Source organism: Ursus americanus, chromosome 4, assembly GCF_024610735.1.
Source record: "Ursus americanus isolate L20-20 chromosome 4, mUrsAme1.1.p, whole genome shotgun sequence".
Classification (NCBI taxonomy): domain Eukaryota; kingdom Metazoa; phylum Chordata; class Mammalia; order Carnivora; family Ursidae; genus Ursus; species Ursus americanus.
This window is the reverse complement of record NC_142130.1, coordinates 15146108-15162830: the sequence shown is the minus strand read 5'-3', so window position 1 is coordinate 15162830 and position 16723 is coordinate 15146108. Positions and strand designations below refer to the sequence as shown.

General features: G+C 38.0%; 1 protein-coding gene across 9 annotated transcripts in view; it reads left to right on the top strand.

Annotated features, from left to right (window-relative positions):
- The window catches only part of TBL1XR1 (TBL1X/Y related 1), a 167620-nt gene that overhangs the window by 63896 nt on the left and 87001 nt on the right, over nt 1–16723 (top strand). Inside the window, exon 2 of one of the 9 annotated variants that reach the window (XM_087861410.1) lies at nt 7121–7221. The exons of 7 other annotated variants lie outside the window; for them this stretch is intronic. The gene's annotated coding sequence lies outside the window, so the exon portion shown is untranslated. Of the gene's footprint in view, nt 1–7120; nt 7222–15080; nt 15246–16723 lie in introns of those variants that run through there. One more of the 9 variants, XM_045788674.2, reaches the window with a different exon arrangement.

The following is a 16723-nucleotide window of genomic DNA, read 5'->3' as shown; positions in this document are numbered from 1 at the left end:
CATAATAAAATGGTATGATAAATGAATAAACATTCAGGTGGAAGAAATGCATGGGGCAAGGTACGGGGGAAGAGGCGCAGTGGTCCCATGCTCTAGCTGCAGTTCTACCCTCACAGGATCTCTATGTGTTCAGCAATCTGGAAGCTCTCTGAATGCCATACTTTTGAGAGTTTTATGGAGAATTCAACATATAGAGCTTGATCAGTCATGAACTCAGGCACCAGTCCTCCCCTTCCTGAAGGATGGTGGGTGGGCTGACAGTTCCTGAGCTTTAAATCGTGGCTTGGTCTTTTTGGTGATCAACCCTCATCCTGAAGTTATCCAGGATCCCATCAAGAGTTGCATCTTTATAACAAAAGGCACTCTTAACACGCAGCAAATTCCAAGGCATTTAGGAGTGCTGTATCAGAAACCAGGGTCAAAGACCAAATATTAGAACCAAAGATATCCTTAGTGCTCTTATTAGGAAATTATAAGCTTTAGGATCTCTTTGCCAAAAGTCTAGTATTTCTCTGTGTCCTCCTTGTAGACTTATCCTCAGTCTAGGAATACATCTCTGACTAGAGTTGGACTTCAAGGAGATTTAGCCTCTGCCAAGTCATTCTCAGTTCAGAGAATTCTTTGGGGACTTGGAATTTGAAGCAATTCTAGAAGTTTATTTTTACATGTATAGTATGGTTATAACTACACTGTTCTTTTCTCCTTTACGGTGTAAAGTCTTTGGTCCATAAATAGGCTCTGAATGAGTGAATGTTCAAGAACACTTGAGAGTGAAAAGATTGAATGGTTTTGAATGAACAGGCCGTCTCTATTGGCCTGGAATGGAACCAGTTTCTTAGAATGTGGTTTAAACAGTAGTCCTTACTTGAACATTCTACAATTATGTCCTGAATTTCTGCCTGAGAACATGGATAAAATAAGTGAGGGGGGACAAAATCTAAAAATTTATATACTATATAGTAAGAAAAGTATAAAAGGCCATTGGCCCTAGCCTTCTAGTTTCTGACTGCTTAGTACTTAGCACAGCATGAAAAATAGCAAATTGATGGGGTCAGAATGTTCAGTGGTCTTGGTTGATAATTCACCTTATGCTGAACCCATTCTGCTCTTCAGTACCGGTTTTCTGCCCTTTGAATGAAATAGCTAGTTTTACTCTGTATTTCTCCCAATCAATAACATGGAAATAAAGTGGAATTTATTAAAGCTCCAAGTGGGACTTGCTGACTTCTTTTAAATTAGAAAATTAGTCACTGTGCTAGTGGAATTTGAAGTTAGACTGATTCAAATTGTTAACATCTTTATTACTACACTAAGGAAGATGCATATTAATAGAATTTATAGAACATGTTAAATTGTCCAAGGTAGCAAACATTAGGGAGAACTGAGAGCTTACATTGCCTATAAGGAATTTCCTAGAATGGGAAACTGCAAGTTATTTCCTATTAACCTTAAAAAAATTTTTTTTTGATATTCTATCTAGAAGGAAAATAATTTCAGGCTACACAGATATTCAGTAATTTATATGACATTCAAAACCAAAATAAAGGTACTATTTTTAAATACAGTGTAATTAGAGAGAAGGCTTAATGAAAGCCTTATTAAATTTACCCATTATTTGCTATCACTGAAAGTATCCTTCCCAGGAATTCAGTGTTGCTGTTAGGCAATAGTTTTATGGATTCTTAGCAACTACTTGGAAGCCAGGGTACAGGAATAATAATATTAAACTGATATTTCTTTTAAAACATGGACATTTGATTATCTGGTACCCATTATAGATGATTGGTTATGGTGTTAATTAAAAAATGAGTATTATTTTTTAGAGGCCAAAATCTTGACCCACTCCTGCTTTTGTGTCCATTAATTCTCTTTTTTTCCTATTTTATATCCAGTATTTAATCTAGACAGGATGTGTCATACTGTAGTAGCAGTCGTTTAAAAACAAAGTCATATTTCTATTTTATGAAATAAACTTCATTAACATTCATGAAAACAAAGTAAAACATTCTAGACATTTAGATTGAGTGTACTGATTGATAGTTTATTTAATTAAGTTGTGGTTCTATTAAAGGACAGCTCTGTGTGTCCCATCATACTCAAAATCTGGTAAAATAATGACTACCCTTAATTAAGTGCTTTTTATATTTTCAGGTATGATTACATGCTTGATACGCATTATCTTCTTTAGTTCTCATAACAGTATCCTTCTGAGTAGATAGTGTTAAAATCCTCGTTTTACACATGAGGAAACGGTTAAGAGAGATTAAATAAGCAGCCTCATGTCTGGTGCTCAGTAAGTGGTGAAGTCACAGTACTCTTGCAGTTGGTTCTGTTGTAGTTCTCTGTGTAGTTTCTTCCACCTTAATTCTTAATTTGGTAGATAGTGAATTAAGCTGTAGAGTGGAAAGCAGTGTAAATATTTACTGAATAAGTGAATGCGCTAATGTAATTGAGTAATTGTAAAGAGCTAGAGGTTTGTGTGTGACTGTTGTATTTTGTGAAGTTTGCAAATGAATGTCCTGGCCTAAGATTATTAAATGCATGTGGGAAAGAGTAGAAGATTTGGTATGGTTAGAGGAGAGCAAGGATATGAAATATTCAGGTTGTTAGAGAGGGGGGAGGCAAAAAGTAAAAGTAATAGGAGGTATGAGAGAGGGATGTAATTTCATAGTAGCCACCAGTAAATCTAGAAGATCTGAAAATGCAGAAGAACTTCATTATAGTAAACTTGTAAGGGACATACATCTATATTCTTTCAGATGTTATTTCCCCCAATGTTAAAATGCCAGTAGAACAAATTTGTCTGTCTTTCTTGTCTTTCTTCCTGGGACCTTAGGGTCAGAAACTGATAATGAAAGCATCCCCCCTGCCTACTGTAAGCTGTCTGATTTCTGTCTGATTTCTTGAAGTAGTCTGTCCAGTCTTTGTAGAACAATGAAGGAGAAATAGCAAACCTTTAGCCTTTCTCAGCCTTCCCAGTTTTTCTGCTGTGGCCTAAAGTAATCAAACTGTGGGATCAAAATCAAACTGTGTACCCTAAAAAAGCAAAACTTATGCCTTTTAAGAGTAACTGTTATGTTTTCAAATTTGAGTGTACATTTTAAACAGTAGTGCAGCATTAAAATGTTTCACCAAGATGTGATTGTTAACGATAATGTGTTTAGGTTATAAAATATTTCAGAGCTAAGTGCTTGCTAAATATTTGGCCATAGTTCTGGAACAAAAATTATTCTTCCGGTATTCTGAATTTCAGATATGGTGTGTATCAGACTAACATTTACCTTCGGTGTTCCTGAAATTATTTTGTGAGGGAGTGAAAAACAATCCAGCAATGTTATTGTTACTGATTTCTATTGTACTGTGTAGATAAGGTCTTTGTTTTAACCACTAGCCCTTTTGTGAGAGGGGTACATTTGTACCACATATGCATGCTTTGTTCTAGGCATCTAGAGTTGTAAAGCTGAAGAAGGCATCTTTCGAGATCTGTACCTTCTAGTGAAGGGGGATGGACATACAAAATGAGTATCTGCAGTGGTGATAGAGCTTAGGTGGGATGTAGGTGATCTAAAATTTAGCCAGATGATGTAGCATCTCCAAAGTCATGAAGGCACTGGGAACTAAAACGTACTTGTAAAGTAACACCCTAGAGAAAGAAAGTAATGGTGTTTGATGATTGATTAGCTATAACTGTAGGATATAAGGGAGGAGAAAGAGCCAGATTTTTAGTTTGGGTGGTTGGGAGGATGGAGCCATACCCAGATGTAGAGAATATAGGAAGAGGAACAAGTTTGGGATGGGAGATGAATTAAGTGTATACATAGTAAGTTTGAAATGCTTTGGAGACCTCTCTTGGGAGAGTGATGTCCAGTTGGGTTGATGCAACTGAAAATACTAGTTTAAAAATCCAGAGGCAGGAAGTTGCAATTATTTTATTCCCTTGTTCTTACGTGAGGAATTCAATCAAGCCTTGGTTGCTGTTGCCTTGGTTGAAAAATGGCTACTGCTTCAGGAGGCATCAGGTTTAAATGGGAAGAAGTGCTGCATCTGTTACCTTTTTACAGGAAAACAAAAGCTTCCCTAGCTGCCTCCCATGCTGGGATGGCTGGGAGCCCCTATCCCCACTCCTGTTTCTGTTTAGATTTTACTAGCTAGACTGTTTCACACGGCTACCTCTAGCCACAAGAAAGGGCGATAAAGTGTTGATGTGGACATGTTGCTGCTTTGAACAAAAATTGCCATTATGTTAGCAGGGAGGCTGAAAGTGACTCAATAGTTGTTATGTAAATAAATACCTAATTAAGCAGTGACCCAACAAAGAGACCCACTATTGTCTCTTTCACTTCAAAATTTAAAAAATAACTGAATTTTCAGATAATCAAGTGCCCTTCCATTATAAATTTTGGGATGCATGCCTGTTAAAAATAATTTGGATTTTAGATTTCATCAAAGTTGTAGGGGAAGGAGATTGAGGGGTGTGGGTGGTGGGATTCAAGGAACCAGCAGGCATTGTAGAAATATTTAGGAAACAGAATTGACCAAATTTAATGTTTGACATGGCTGACGTAGGAGGCAGAGGGGAGAATAAAGGATGATTTTTAGGCTTTTGATTCAGGTAATGAAGATTAAGCCAAAAGCAACACAGTATTTGCTGCAGAAATGGCTATGGTGCTTTTATGCCTTCTAAGACGTTTTGATAAACTTCCAAAGTAGGAGGGTTATGCATTTTAAAATTTCATGCTTTCTTATGAGTACTGATACGTAATTTAAATAAATTTAACCAAACTCTTATCAGATGAAGTTACTGAATTCTGTATCTGTTTTTAAACAATTAAATCCACATGATATTTCAAGAACTAGTTAGTTGTATGAAATATTCTAAGTCCAAAGTATATGGAAACTGGGTGGGGGATGGGTGACAAAAAGTAGTGTTTATTGGTTGGTGGACTCAAGCTGTCTTCTGGTGGGTACCTGTGATCCTTGCTGTACTGATTCTCTCCTACGTGTGGCAGTCAGAGAATATGGATCTAGATCTCTTTCTCCTAAGTGATAACTTTCATGAAAAAATCTTTATCACGTTGGAATAAAGGAAACTTTTGGGAAACAAAAGCTTTGAAAAGAGACTCAGGGGACTTAGGAGAGTGGTTAAGAATTTAACCTGGCATCTGGTGTCCACTTACTTGACCCCTTATTAATTGTCGATCTTGGTCTAGGAACTGCTTTGAGCATTAGTTAACTAGTTTTTGAAACAGACACAATACTATATGGCTTGTTATAAGATTTAAATGATAGTAAGTGTGCAAGCAGTGCAGAGTTTCATATTTTGTTATTTCTGGTAATGATATTTAACCTCCGGGCCTCAATTTCCTTTTGAACTTGACTGCTTTTCTTTAGCTTCATTTAGCCTTCATATCATCAAAAGAGATTTTCTGTGCTATTTGTAAGGTTTTTTGTAGCTTGTTAGTTTGGTTTTATGTCTGTGTTGCCGTATTTCTCAGTTCAGTTCAGTCAAACCCAGTCATTGCTTATAGGAGGGAATCAGTCTCATAGAAGCTTTAAGCTATAGGCCCAAGAACACTGACAGCCTTAGAGGCAGAGTAGGAATGAGGCCCCAGGTGTGTTGTGAGGAAAGGACTCACCAGACCTTTTCTCCTTCTTTGGATAAATAACGGTGTTCACTTACCAGATAAAGGCAGCATGTCCAGCAGTATTACCAGCCAGCACGAGAGTGTGGCAGCCTGGCCCCTGACTGGTGAACGGATCTGGACTGAGAGTACCTATGTGGAGGGAAGATGTGGTACATTCTTACAATGAACCATGTCCTTTGACGGGTTGGGTTCCTGAGAAGTTATGCCCGTGAAACTCAAAATGATACTGGTTCCTCTGTGGAGCTTGGAGTTTTTAAGCTGAGGTAGCTTCCACGTGCTTTTGTGAATTCTTGCCCCTTCCTACTTGAGCAGTGAAGTGGTCTTGGTAGGAGGAAGAGGAGCAGAGACAGTAGCTCCTGGACTGCACATTCTGCTGACACGTCTGGCCTCATGCTACCGGATAGTCCTTTCCTGTTCTATATCCTTGCATTTCTGAGTAAACTCAGTGGCCTTCTTAGGTTTTGTGAGTTCGTCTAATCCAGTCTGATTAACCCTGACTGGAGATCAAGAGGCCAGTGAAGAGTCACACACAACAGATTTTCATCCTCTTTGTGGGAAAGATCTTTTCCTCATAGTATTCTTTTTTTTTTTTTTAAGATTTTATTTATTTATTATAGAGAGAGAACACTTAGTGGGGGGTGCGAGGGAGGAGGAAGAGCAGGAGAGGGAGAAGTAGACTCCTGCCTGAGTGGAGAGCCTGATGTGGGGCTTGATCCCAGGACCCTGAGATCATGACCTGAGCTGAAGGCAGTCGCTCAACCCACTGAGCCCCCCAGGTGCCCTCCTCATAGTATTCTTGAAACAATTTCTGGCTTACATACTTAAGAAGAAGAGCTTAAGATTTTGTTGCCCTTTCCCTATCGCCACAGATTGTCACCACCTACTCCTCATTTAATACTCATTGGAATCCAGAATTATGTCTTACATATGATAATAGGCACAGTTATAGAGTTAACTTAATATTTTTCCAGGAATTTACAATGGAAAATATTGAAACAAATTCAGCTAATCTTTATAGCTCTAGTTTTGTGCATTTTCATAAACTGGTCTCACTGTCTCTTTATTTTAGTTCTACTCAAGAATATTAAACACAGTGTAGGGGGGAAGACCAGCAGTTCTTAAGCATTTGAGGAAGCCTTGGTCTGTATCCACATTTGTGTTTTTTTGTTTTTTCCTAGTTCAGTATTTTAAGGTAGCCTACGATGGCAGGTAAATACATACAGTACCAGGCACAATGTAAGCATTTGCTGGATATTTAAAAATTGAGACTATGTCTAAACTGCAATAGGACTTAAGTAGACTTTCCATTGCAGTGGCATTTTTTTCTGTTATTTTTGTTTTTGTATCCTGTGTCTTGAAAAAGTTCAAAGCTTTTTGATGTTAACTGTGAAAGAATGCTTCTTTAAAAAATAATTTGACTAAACAGACTCTGGGTGACAGTTACAAATGTTTTTTGTGTTTTTTGTTTTTTTAAGATTTTATTTATTTGTCAGAGCAAGTGTGCACAAGGAGGGGGAGAAACAGGCTCCCTGCGGAACTCGATCCCAGGACCTTGGGATCATGACCTGAGCCAAAGGTAGACACTCTTTTTTTAATTTTTTAATTTATTTTTTTTAATGATTTTTTATTATATTATGTTAGTCACCATACAGTACATCCCCGGTTTTCGATGTAAGGCTCGATGATTCATTAGTTGTGTATAACACCCAGTGCACCATGCAATACGTGCCCTCCTTACTACCCATCACCGGTCTATCCCATTCCCTCACCCCCTCCCCTCTGAAGCCCTCAGTTTGTTTCTCATAGTCCATAGTCTCTCATGTTTCATTCCCCCTTCTGATTACCCCCCTTTCTTTATCCCTTTCTTCCCCAACCGATCTTCCTAGTTCTTATGTTCCATAGATGAGAGAAATCATATGATAGTTGTCTTTCTCTGCTTGACTTATTTCACTTAGCATTATCTCCTCCAGTGCCGTCCATGTTGTAGCAAATGTTGAGAACTCGTTCTTTCTGATAGCTGAGTAATATTCCACTGTATATATGGACCACAACTTCTTAATCCAGTCATCTGTTGAAGGGCATCTCGGCTCCTTCCACGATTTAGCTATTGTGGACATTGCTGCTATGAACATTGGGGTGCATATGGCCCTTCTCTTCACTACGTCTGTATCTTTGGGGTAAACAGCCAGTAGTGCAATGGCTGGATCATAGGGTAGCTCAATTTTTAACTTTTTAAGGGACCTCCACACTGTTTTCCAGAGTGGCTGTACCAACTTGCATTCCCACCAACAATGTAGGAGGGATCCCAAAGGTAGACACTTAACCAACTGAACCACCTAAACATCCCTACAAAAGTTTTTTAATTTAGCATATCTTCTTTCTCATTTGATAACATTTATGATGACCTCCATAATATTATAGTACTAAATATTTATTATTTTTAAATTTTTAAATTTTATTTAAAAAATTTTTTTTCAAGTGATCTCTATGCCCAACATGGGGCTCAGACCCACGACTCCAAGGTCAAGAGTCTCATGGTCTGACTGCGCCAGCCAGGTGCCCCTATAATGCTAAGTATTTAGATAAATCTGTCATCTGTAATGCCTAATATTTATCTTAGAATTACAGCTTTATGATGTACAAGAGCTATAGGCAAGAACGGATAGTTAGAGAAAAAATTAGAGTAATTGAAACATAAATGCCCTATTTGGTAAATATGGATGTTCCAGGTATGGCTTCCAACAAACATGAAAATGACATTAAGGTGACAGCATGAAGGTAAGGCACATCTTCATGCGTGACTGCCTGCATACAGAACATAGAACATACAGTAGCTTCTTGAGTATCGTGTTGCTCTCGCTTGATACACAAACTTGTTCTGAGCATCCTACTTACTGCTGCAACCTGGGGGCACCACCCCCTCCTCACAGAAAACTCCGGAACCCCTCACCCTCCTTGGACCTTTTCCTTTTTCATAGCTTGTCACCTTGTACATAACACTTAATTCTAAATTATGCTGGAATTCAAATTCTGCCAGGGCAAAGATCATTATTTATTAATGTATTTCAGTAAGTTTTGTTCCACTGTTAGTAAAGGACTAACTTTAAAAATTAACATTCTAGTAGAAAGGTTAGTAAAACTTTTCTTCCCCTCTCTTTTCCTCCTTTCTCCCCACAGTTCTCTTGTCTATGGTGGGACAACTCTTACAGTCAGTAAAAGCAACAGCAGCAATGACGGTTCTGCCATCGAACTTGGCTGAGAGATAAAACATAGGCTTTAAGGGGCGCCTGGGTGGCATAGCGGTTAAGCGTCTGCCTTCGGCTCAGGGCGTGATCCCAGCGTTATGGGATCGAGCCCCACATCAGGCTCTTCCGCTATGAGCCTGCTTCTTCCTCTCCCACTCCCCCTGCTTGTGTTCCCTCTCTCGCTGGCTGTCTCTATCTCTGTCGAATAAATAAATAAAATCTTTAAAAAAAACAAAACAAAAAACAAAGACATAGGCTTTAAATTACGTTGCTTCCTAATTTCCTGACGAAGAATCTGGCTTTTTGGTTTCTGTTTTCTTGAGTAACTAAAGCATCACTAATGGAGAGAGTTCATTTCTAGTATGTAGGTCCTTTGTTGTTGATGGAATCTTTAGTTGCTTCGATATTAGAGAATTGGGAAAAGATAAGAAAATTGATATTTTGTTTTAAATGCAATTCTGTCTATAGATTTATGAAGTTGATTTAAAAAATAATTACAAATACACAGTTTGTTTCTTTTCTGTATTTGTTAATTATATTATGACTTATGGTTGTTTAAAAATGTAAAAAATATCTTTTGCTACAACATTTTAGTTTACATTATAGAAGTGATTTTTGGTGTCCAGTTGTCATTAAACTATGTCAGAAAGCTAAAATACAAGCTCCTTTGCTCTTAATTTAAAATATGCATAACAATTCTCATTTCTTCTCGCCCACTACTTGATGAACATCAGCTAGTTTTGGCAAAGCCCATGGCCAACATGTTTTCCTGTTTCCATTTGCTCTGGTGAAGAGGGTTCATTTCCAGGACTAGTCTGGTACTCTGTGCTTTCATTGTTCTCTTTCTTTGTTGTTTGTTTTTTTTAATACTTCCCATTGCTATTTTTGTAATCTCTTGGTAAGTCATAAACAGTTTTATTATTATTTGCTCAGACCCTGAATTTTTTTATCTTTTAATACTATGGTATTCTTAACCCTTTTGTGTCCTTTTAAACTAAGCATTTATAATTGGCTGCTATTTATTAGTAGTATGTGTGAAAACATCTTTAGGGACTTAATAGGATTGGTACTCTCTTGTTTTTAAATCATAGCTATTGTTGTTTTACAGTAAACCGAACTCTGTGTCCTTATTTGTCAGGCAATCGAATACACAGTCTCTGTAGAGTATTGTATTATATAATAGCCTCAGTTTACAGATGAGGACATGCTTATGGTTATATGAATTTGATGTGAAAGAACTGAACGTTTAAACAGAAAGAGTAGCTATTCTTTCCATTCTACTTCCACTGTCTTTTAAGTGTCCGAAGATCACAGAGAACTACTCAAGTTTTAATACTTATTTTTTTAACTGAACTTCATTGTTCTGTATAATGTCACATAAGATGATATTTGAACGCCTTAGAAAATTTCTTTCCCATAGAGTGGCTACATAGTTTTAGTGGAGGATCCTTGAATAATTTGTCTTTTACTTCATCAGTTAGTTTGATTTTTTTAAAAAATATATTTTAGCTCATTTAACCTAATAGATTTATGCTTCATCCTGGATCGGTAGAATTTTGGGTGGTTTTGGGTATTTCAGTAGCCAACATAGAATATTGCTTGTTGCCCTTTTGTGTGTGTGTGTGTGTGTGTGTATGAATAGTTTCATTGGAAAAAGTAATACCCATTCCTCATGTATTGTCTGTGACTGCTTTTGCATTATAACAGTAGAGTTGAGTAGTTGTGACAGAGACCATGTGTCTTGCAAAACCAAAAATACTTAACTTTCTGGCCATAGTTTGCCAGCCTGTAGACCATTGCTGAGGAGTGGCTAAACAGACGAAGCAGTTGCAGTATTCATATAGTTGCAGTCTGTACTTTATTATAACTTGAGTGGTAGGCAGGGAGAGGAGAGTGGTGTTCTGTATTGAAATAAGTAAATTGAAATTACTTAAGAGAGGTGGTCTTCTTTCTTTTCATGATCCCTAGAGAGAGAGAAAGAGAGGCTGTGTGTGAGTGTATCTGTCTGTTTCCCTGCCCCTGTATTTGTGTGTCCTGAGTGGATCAGGAAGACAGCACAGCTTATATCTGCTTGTTTAAATGTCTCATTTTAAATTTGGTGAAAAAGTTAAATGGAAACCAATTTGGCAAACCAACATCAGATGAGAATTGACATTTTTTAGACTTATAAATGTCATTTATCATATAAGTTTAGAATGAATTATATTAAGAGACAGGATAGCCGTGATTTCTTGAAGGACAGTATTTCTGACAGTTTTTTTTGATAGAAACATGGTAGTTAAATGAGCTTGTTTTGATTTACTGAAGGCAGAGCCTTTATTGGTACTGTGTAGATTATAACAATCTTAAAAATACGAACTCAAAGCAACCAGTTTCTGAGTTTTTTCATGTGAAAATCTGTAAAGAAATACTGAGTAGAGACACATAAGAGTGACTTTTACATCCTTCAGCAGTAGATAGAAATACATCATTTTAAAATTCTCAAGCTAATATCTAATTTAATTTAATGTACATACATTTTTTTTTTCTCTGTGCTCAAAAGATTTCAGAATTTTATTTTATTTTATTTTTGGAGAGGGAGAAGGGGGAAGGGGCAGATGGAGGGGCAGAGAGTATCTCCAGCAGGCTCCCAGCCGCAGGAGCTGATGCAGGGCTCAATTCCATGGCCCTGAGATCATGCCCTGAGCCAAAGTCTAGAGTCAGACGTTTAACCAACTGAACCACCCAGGTGTCTCAGAATGACAATTTTCATGTTCTTAATTTTTTAAAAAAAGTTAAGAAGCTTATCCTTTTCTATTACAAAGTGAAAGTTGAAGATTTCGTTTTCAGGTGTAATTGAGAGGCTGTCTGCTTCACTGAGAGGGTCAGGTGTGTTCCTTTTGTCACCTGGTGTTATCACACTAGTAAGGTGTGTTCATTGTCACTGTGTGGTTGCACAGGACTACCGCCATGTTTGGGCACACTCCAGATCTGTTCTAACTTAAAAGTTTTATCAGTGATCGATTGTTTTGAGGAGTAATGCAATTAAAGGAACTCACAAAAGACGGAATGTAACGGTAGTCTGCAGTCATAGTGGCACATGGCCCAGTAGAATATGAACGGGCAGTTAGTGCCCTGCGTAGGAGTGCGTGGCCAGGGGAACAAGTGGGTGCTGACATCTGGGCTAACGCTGTCAGCCACGCCATTTCTCTGGTATGGCACTTCGTCATTTCAGAGGGCAGGGCTCCTTTTACTTATAGTTATTATTTAAAAATGATTGTATGAATCTTACACCAGGCACTGTTTAGCACTTTACAAATATTAAGTTATTCAACTCTTATAACAGTTTATTTTCCATATGTGAAAACTGAGGCACCAGGAGTTTAGCTTGTCTTGGATGGGCTAGCATGCAGTTTCCAAGCCTGGGAGTCAAGTCCAGTCTGTGTGGCTCCAAAGGACGGGCTCTTGTACCCCCTGTACTGTGGTACAGCCTTTTTTTCCCCCTCCTCATTTGTCCTCCTGGAGTCTAATTTGCACAGAGGTGCCACAGAAGCTACTGGTGGGCCTGATAGTACACGTGAATGCTGAGTTGGAAGGAATTGGAGAGGGCACATGTACGACCCCTTATCGTGTGCCACTGTTGTCGTGCTGAGTGATAGATCCAGGTTTTGTTTGAACATTTCAATTGATTTGTGTGACAGTTTTCCATCATATTGAGCAGAAAAAAAAAATACCTTTCTATAATTTCTACCTACTACTTACAATTTTGTCACATGTAGCAGAGTCTCACTCGGGAGACTGTCTAAATGTAGGTATCAGCGCTGCTCCTTTTGTGGTTTTTAAATGATAACTTCTCTGTTCTGTAGTCTTTTTCTGGGGACAGAGGTTGAATTTATCTTTTGTTCCTTATTGTTAGCCTTAAAATCAAATTAATAAAACTTTTAATGTACTTGATACAGTACGATTCCCACCCTAATTTTGAGAACTAGTCACTTTGCAATGCTAATATTTGAAAGAATTGATCCCTCCATGCTTCCCCACCCCCCAGCCCTGCCCATAGATTATTTATTGGAATCTGACTCGTGAAACTCCCCATTCTGCCCTTTCGTGCCACGAAGTCCAGTGGTTTTTAACCCCCACTAGAATCACCTGGGGGAGCTTTTCATTGCAACTAATGTGCAGATGCTAGTCTAGACCAATTAAATCTGGGTGAGGGACCTACTGTGTCACAATTAGGTTAGAATCTGCAAGGTGTTTCCGTAGGACACTTAATCAAAGACCCAGCATCACTGGCAGAACTGTTTCATTTCTGCTGGGAATGTATTGTTCAGCAGAATGATTTTCGTGTTGTCCTAATTAGCTGTTCAAATTCTTGGTGTCTTGAATCAAATATTCAACCCTTGGGAAGAGTGAGAAACCCAATAAGATGTAGGAGTTATATCAGTTTTTTCTTCTAACTTGTTAAGTGCTAAGGTACCTGCCTACCTACATATGTGGCCATAGGCAAAATTTGATTTTTCTTTGCATCCTATTATTTCTTAGATCCTGATGCTATTCCTGTTGCCTCTTGTCACCCCTCTACTTGTTTCTTTCTCCCAAACTACTTTAAAAAAAAAAAAAAAAAGGTGAGCTATTATCAGCTTTGTGTTAAGAAGAAAACAGTGTCAGGTCTGTCATATTTTTAAGGCATCATAAATTATAAGTTGCACCATTAATTTAGTTATCAGTTTTTTTGGAAAAGGAAATTATAGTTACTTTGTTGATATATTCACTGTTATTTTTAAAGCAACTGACAGTAGTGTATATTTATCCATATGTTTTTATATTATCTTTCTAGTACCACAACTCAAGTTCGAATCTAAGCCTTTTCACGTGTTTGCATTCTCTTCCCATTTTGAAAGTTAGTGAACTGGAAACTTCTGATGGGTAGATGTAGTGCCTGAAAAATAAATCTGACTTTCAGTAACACCTGAAACTGCCCAAACCAAACTTCAATTTTAAAAACTCTGTGGCTTACTGTAAGAGAATTTGTGTTTTCTATTGTCGTTAGTTGCATGGCTTACTCTGACAGGCAAATTTCAGGGTGCTTGATCACTATTTGTCTTATTCTTGCGCAGTCATGTTTTTGTATAGATTTAATGCAGAATTCAACGCCCATGATGCTACCGATGAAACTAACTCAGCTGAAGTAAGCAGTAAGAGTGTGATAAGGCACCCGTGCATGTTTACCCGGGTTTGGTGTGGTTTTGTGGTATTGAGGACGTCTGATTGTTAGGAAATTGGGATCATAATATACAGCTTTTGAATCCATTTTTCCTGGGTCACCTAAATAACAAAGGCAAGTGGAAAATTATAGCCAGTGATGGCAGAGCTGTTCAGTCTGACCATTCTGCCTTTCAGTCTGACCTCAGGGTTGGTTTCCTTAGGATATTCCTTCAGTTATAGCTTTTTCCCCCTTTTCACTAGCTTCATCATCTGGATTCCTGGAATGTTATCTGTGTACGTGATTGGGTGAAAAGTAGGAATGGGGAGAGGGGGGCGCCTGGGTGGCACAGCGGGTAAGCGTCTGCCTTCGGCTCAGGGTGTGATCCCGGCGTTATGGGATCGAGCCCACATCAGGCTCCTCCGCTATGAGCCTGCTTCTTCCTCTCCCACTCCCCCTGCTTGTGTTCCCTCTCTCGCTGACTGTCTCTATCTCTGTCAAACAAATAAATAAAATCTTTAAAAAAAAAAAAAAAAGAATGGGGAGAGGAGGCCGCAGACATCTAGATCCTTGCAGGCCTTGATGAATAATGAATGCTTAGTATGTTATTAGAAATTGCCGTGTGGAGGAAGACAACAAAGTCTTGTGAAACGGATCAGTGGAATTGAGAAGATTCAGTTGAAAGTCTTTGTTTGACAAATATTTTTTTCTTTTTTTTAATGTTCCAGTTGCAGGTAATCAGTGTTTGTTGTGTTTTTAGTCATGTGCTAAGCACTTTAATTTGGGCTTTTCTGCGACTTTTCTTTTGCCAGGAAGTTCATTTAATAAACATCTTTCTGAGCAGATTAATTACGTTAGGATTCTTATGTTTTTCTCTTAACTCTTGGAATGATTTCCCCAAATTCTCCTCAAATTTGAATTCATTTGTAATTTCTATTTGTTAAGGATACCATGTACAATTTCTTTTTTTTTTTTTTTTTTAAGATTTTATTTATTTATTCGACAGAGATAGAGACAGCCAGCGAGAGAGGGAACACAAGCAGGGGGAGTGGGAGAGGAAGAAGCAGGCTCACAGCAGAGGAGCCTGATGTGGGGCTCGATCCCATAACGCCGGGATCACGCCCTGAGCCGAAAGCAGACGCTTAACCGCTGTGCCACCCAGGCGCCCCTCAGGTACAATTTCTTGAATTTGTTTCTGGCGACTAGGTTCTAGATTAGATTATGTTGCTACTTTAAATTATAAGCACATTTTTGTTTTGCTTATACCTTTCCCTCGAGAAAGAACCCATAATCCATTAGCTTTTCAAGAAATCTGTAAATCAAATAAATTTACTTCTAGAGGTTGCAGGGTAGTAATTTTGAAGAATATACTGTTGTGCTGTTTTAAAGGATTTTTGCATCTTAAGAAACAAATTCTCCTAATTATGTGTAGGGGGTAGATTTTTAAAAGATGTCTGCTCAGTTAGCAGTGTCTATTTCTATGCTGAAATCCTATTCTAAAATTAATACCTCATCTACTTCAGGTAAAAATGTTCTGAAGTATAGATTGTAAAAGCAAAGCTTTGTAGAAAACCAAAGCCTGCAAACATTTTTTGCATCACAAATAAAGCAAATGGGTTTAGTTTATGTAGCATGTGATTGATCACATGTTCTTAAGTTTTCTTTTAATGCAAAATATCAGCCTTTATTTGCCACTTCCTGGAAGTGTTGCTGAAATTACTGGGTATAGCCAGGCTCTCCTAAACACTTTTAAAATAAAAATCCACTGTTAAGTTCTCCCTTGCCAATGTGATATATTTGTGCTGTAATACAGTCTCTATTATGTTTTATTTTTGAATATGTATCTATTCCCACATTATATTATGAGTAATGTAATACTTAGTCAATTTACGGATCTTAAGATTTGTGTATGTTCTGTTCACTATTCTTAGGTCTTTTGTGGTACAGCAAGGTGAACAAATAAGTCCCTGGTGTGAGGAAGTCTGGTAGGGTAGGCATAAGAGAATAAGGCACGACACAGTCATAATAAAGGAGGCTCGTATGTGTCTCTGGGTAGTGGGGTGGATAATCAAGGGAGGAAGGTGATTTGGGCTGAACCTTGAAAAATTTGGGCTAGGTTTGTGGCCAGAACCATAGCAGAAGGAAATTTCTGGTAGATGAACGAGTAATGTCATGGCAGCCAAAGTGTGCAGAAAACAGAGGGACTGGTGACATGCTATGGTGAGAGTAGGAGATGTGGGGCAAGTGAGTTTATAAAGGCAAGTGTAATGGATACACATTTTGGTTTTTTTGGACAACTTGAATTACTTTAGTACGAAGAGTTTTAATACACATTCTGTCTGTAAATACACCTTAGATTTTGTAATTCTTTTATAGAATATATAATTCTATCCTTTAAAATTCAGATAATTCATTTTATAAGCTGAAGAATTGTGAGATATGCGTTATAAGTGCACTCCAAAATGGCCAGGGCACGGCTAAATGAGTTGACTAGGAGAACAGCTAATGTAGAAACCAAAATATGGCCCAGCATATATATCATCGTGTCATATCATATATCATCTATATTTTCAAAATCCCTCCATTTTGGAGCACCTGGGTGGCTCAGTCGGTTAAGTGTCCGACTCTTGGTATGTACTCAGGTCATGATC